General features: G+C 41.2%; 1 protein-coding gene across 1 annotated transcript in view; it reads left to right on the plus strand.

Moving 5' to 3' along the window:
• The window catches only part of CNTNAP2 (contactin associated protein 2), a gene marked incomplete at its 5' end in the record, with an annotated part of 1,134,943 nt that overhangs the window by 830,822 nt on the left and 299,313 nt on the right, over positions 1 to 4,808 (plus strand). The gene's annotated exons all lie outside the window — the stretch shown is intronic.

A 4,808-nucleotide genomic window follows, 5' to 3' on the forward strand; every position in this document is an offset into this window, starting at 1 on the left:
TAAAAATTGAAGGCATGTTGAACTTCCTTCTGAGGCCAAATTCATCACAACTAATGTTCCTTTGGGTAGGCCAGTCTATTTAAGTAAAAATTTAGGAAATAGTCAATTACTGTCTTTCACGATTGTGAAGATTCATAGGGCCAGTGAAAGAATGCTTTACACAGAGATTAAATTAGATAAAAATTCGATGTTATAAAAATTGGCTAGGTTTAGAATTTTTTTCATATCCAAGGAAGAGATCATACATTAGGTTTCCTCTTTTGTCTTGGATTTTCAGCACTGGCTCCAAGGCTGTGAACTAGATTTAGGGGTCACATACCCCCACATTCTAAAACCAAGTTACAATTATCTAAGGTGACAAAAGAGAAGTCTAAAAATTCCAGGAAAAGTCTAAGAGACCAGTGAGAAAGATTTATTTGCAGAGCTGTCCGCATATCCTATCTACTTGGAACCATTGCCACCATTGTGAGAGTGAGAAGGGGGGACTTCGAAAGAATGAATCCGAGGGCCTAACTCATGACTGCTGGAGTTGGCACAGGATCGACTCACACCAGCCTGGGGCATCCCTGCCCAGCTTCTCATTAAGGGCATGGTGTGCTGCCAGTGGCCTCCTCTTTCAGAGTTCATGGGACAAGAACGCATCATGTGTCCTGTGGGCCAGATGTGCAGCCTGCGGAACAAAGCCAGCCACGCGCAACCTCGAAAAGAACCCACCCACGGGCCGTCAAGCCAGGAGTGAGACTGGAGGAGAACCATAATCTATGCCCAAGAGGCATATTTTGGGGTCATTATATTCTGATACCCTTCAGAACCAAAGCGTACCATAACTTGTCTGAGTGACAAAAACAGTGGCCCAGGTGAACTTAGCAACTGCCTTTTCCATAGAGGCACAATTGAATCAGGACTCCAGTGTTTATGATCTAATTCTTGTGCCCTTTCCACTATATTAATTATTTTTAAGGCTTCTAATTGAATACTTCTAAACAAAAAATAAAACCTCAGTTACAAAAAGGGAATAATAAAAGTCTCAGGAACCTTCAAGCAACTCCAATTATGAGAAAGGTTTTCTTACTCATCTCTCACCATTGGTAGTAATAAACACATACTGATTACTGTTTTAGGATTGTGCCTAGTTAACTCCTATGCTTATTTATGTATTTATTCAATCATGAAACATATGGAGTAAGCCACTTTTAGGTGCCTAATGGTATCTGCCTTCTAAGGTTGCATGAGGCAATATGTCTGACCCTAAGGAACTTGCATTCCAGAAGGAAAATCAAAGAAGAACATTTTGCATAGAACCCCGAAATGGTTACAAGGGCTTTCTAAGAGATTCTAAACTGAACGGATAATTATGTTGCATTTATAAAAGGCCTAAGCGATTCCCACTGAAAAGGAGTAATTGAATCTGTAATTACTTTCATTTCATAGGAGACATAGACATGGATTCTAAAGATCTAATTGTAATGGTTGTTTTCTTAATTACTCTAATTGCTTTGTAGCGAACACTACCTTACATCCATTGAGGAAAGCTCAATAGTCAATGGTGACTGAGGACACCATTGCAAGTATTTAAAAGTCTTCCTTTATTGTGCATTAGACAGTTTCGTTGTTTATTTCGGCTTCTGATGATAACAGCCATGCGAAAATTACCCCTGTGTGGACTATGAACAAAGGCATTGACTTCTGATCATGATTTTTGTGAATGAGGAACTGGTCAACCTGTTCCTTGGTGATAGAAGGCCTGGCCTTTCAAGAATTTGTAGTCACCCCCATATTGTCACTTCAATGATGCCAGGAACATTTCTCCCTCTCCCCAGCCCAACCTCCACCATTCATAGAGACCTGGTTTCCACCAGGAGCCCTTTGTCTCATAGGGGCCTTGCTTCTTTTAAAAAATGAATGGGGGAAAAAATGTCACATTATTCTCTGAAAGATGGGTTCAATAGGAGCCAGGAGAGAGGGAGGATGAGAGCATTAATTCCCTGTAAAGGGGAAGGCAGTGGGGTGCATCTTCAGGCAGAGAAGATGTAGAAAGATGGAGTTGATTACCAAAAAAAAAAANTCCTGGGCAGTCCCCCAAAGGCACGACTGTTCTGACTTCTCTGACTTGAGGCTATTTTTGCCTGTCCTCGACCACCTCATAAATGGAATCACTCAGCATGTTTTATGTCTGACTTTTCTTCAGTGTTGTATTTTGAGATTCACTGTGTTTTTGTGCGTGGCTCTGGTTCATTTCATTTCATTGCTGTAATTCTGTTATGTGACTATATCACCATTTATCTCTCGTTTTTCTATTGATGGACATCTGGGTTGAGTAGCTTCTCATTTTTTTTTCTTCCCCAAGGAAGGGAAACTAATTTAATGAGCTGTATTATAGAAGTCCAAGAGTTATTCTATACTAGTCAATTAAGACACACACTGGCTTTGTGCGATGGGAACAAGTATACAAATACAGACATAGCATCTTTAATGAAGACGTTAAGTCCTTGCCAATGTTCTCCACTTTTCTGTCTCTTAATCTCACCTATTAAGCCCTGTAAGTGATTCGCCATTACAGTTGCATTGGAGAAACCATAGAACATCAAAAACATGTTTGACAGACCAGTACAACGCTGTCTATTATTTCTCAAGGTATTAACATGTGCTGGGAAAAGTCCCTTTTCCAGGATGCTGGGTTAAACAAAGTTAAATATATTTTACTCAACATAGGGATTCTCTTAGTTTTATTATACTAGTTGGCGTCAGGGGTCTCCAAGAGTGAAATATAGAGTAGATGTAGCATTTCCCATACTTGGGAGACCAAATATCTTTTTTTTTTCCTCTCAGAACGCTTATTACCATCTCCCAGAACGACTACTTCCCAAAACCCAATATAAAAAATATATATACAGCTGTCTGGACTTTATTTTGAATGATGTCCTCCCTCCAAATTCATGTGAAAGCCCCAACCCGCAATGTGACTGCCTTTGGAGATAGGGCCATTCGGGAGGTAATGAAGGCTGAACCAGACTGGAAGGGTGGAGTCTTAGCCCTGTAGGACCAGTGTCTTTATGAGAAAGAGAGACACAGTGTTGCTCTCCCTGTGCACAGAAGAAAGGCCACATGAGACATAGTGACAGGGTGGCTGTCTGCAGCCAGGGAGACAGGCCTCACCAGACAGCACTCCCGGCACCTTGATCTTGGATTTCCACCCTCCAGAACTATGACAAGTAAATTCCGGTTGATTAATCACCCGATCGTGGGACGGCAGCCCGAGCGGACTGCAACCGCCTCTAAGTGAAGTTAGACTCCATCATCAAAATGTCGTGCACTTGGAGCAAATAAAGTGACCAAATTCTCCCCCGGCTTGTTGGCATCACTTCACTTTTCCATTTTCAGAGGATTTACCAACTGGACACTCTGCCTTATCAAAAGAATGTGGCAATTTCCCCGTCTGGATTCTCACAAGGGCAAAATGAATCCACAAAAGCAAGACACGTGTCTGCTTTATTCTCTCCGTCACACTGCCGCTAAATGAAGTTTTGCATTGTTCACGATTTGCACAGCCCCACAAGTCCAGGCCACTCAACCCTTTCTCTGATGGTATTTGTTATCCCTCAATTAACAGTGTGGATTTTATTGCCTCTCTTCTGAGGGGAAGATTTATATGCCTTTTAATTTGTGTGAGTCGCATCATAAATGGTTCACCCTCTGAATTACCAAGTAAGCTTGCCCATAAAGATGACCTTGCTTATTAAAATCTAATTAACTGAAGTTTTAGAATGTCCCCAAGAGGGTTACTGAATTTCTGTTTTTCTCCAAACCCGGTAAACATCAAGGGCCCAGCTGGCTGAAGTTATCCACCAAGCTCAGACCTCACTGTGAGATTATCTACTTAGTTCTTCTTTCAGTCATTTTCCCCAAGAATGCAAGCCCCGGAACCTTTTCCCAAAAGACTCGTATGTGGGCTGCCACACTTGAGCAAGGCCAGGTGTACCCCACCTGATGAGTTATGATGTGAAGGAGGAGACCCAGCTGCCCTTTGTTCCCTGGATGTGACATTAGAGGATGCTGCACTTGCTATGTATATCCCCCAGCAGGGGTCAGATGTCCTAATTATATGCCACTTTAAGTCATACTCTGGACAGTTATATGTCTGTGTGCTGACTGTATGTATACATAAGGCATTCATGAGTTTCGCTTCTGAGCATGAAAAATATTGTTGGCAAATTGGAGACCAATATGATCAGACGTAATTAATTGATTCAGCTCTCATTCTATAAACAAAAAATCACCTAACACTGCGAACGCCTCTAGTTTCTGTTCTATCGCTTCTTCATTTCTCAGTTCTTATTCCATCTTCAAAACAAGAGTTTAGAGACGGTCTCTAAGTTTCTCTCTCATTTCCCATTTGATTGTCAATTACTGAAAATTTTCTACGTTACTCTAGTGAACGTCTTTAGATATGTCCACCAATGACGTTCACAGTGATATACCTGACGTGCTCTCTTTAATTTTTGTAATCCTGAGATTTTTGCAATATTGAATATAATTGACCACTTTGTTTTTCCTCCCTGAAGCTCATTATTCCCTGGGCTTCTACATAATTCTTTTGGCTTCCTCCTAAATTTTAGATGAATTGTTTTCAATTTCCTTGGGTCATCCTTCTTCCTTCAAGCGTGAGACTGACAGCACTCATACGCCTTTTTCCATGGCTGCCTTCTGACTCACATTAGTCCCAGTTACTGAGAGAGATTTTGGAGTTTTATTTTTATTGGGGCCATCTCACCCTAAAGAGTAAGTGTTTTTCATTATGGTAGCTGAGA

This window comes from Hipposideros armiger, unplaced genomic scaffold (genome assembly GCF_001890085.2).
Source record: "Hipposideros armiger isolate ML-2016 unplaced genomic scaffold, ASM189008v1 scaffold_470, whole genome shotgun sequence".
Taxonomy (NCBI): domain Eukaryota; kingdom Metazoa; phylum Chordata; class Mammalia; order Chiroptera; family Hipposideridae; genus Hipposideros; species Hipposideros armiger.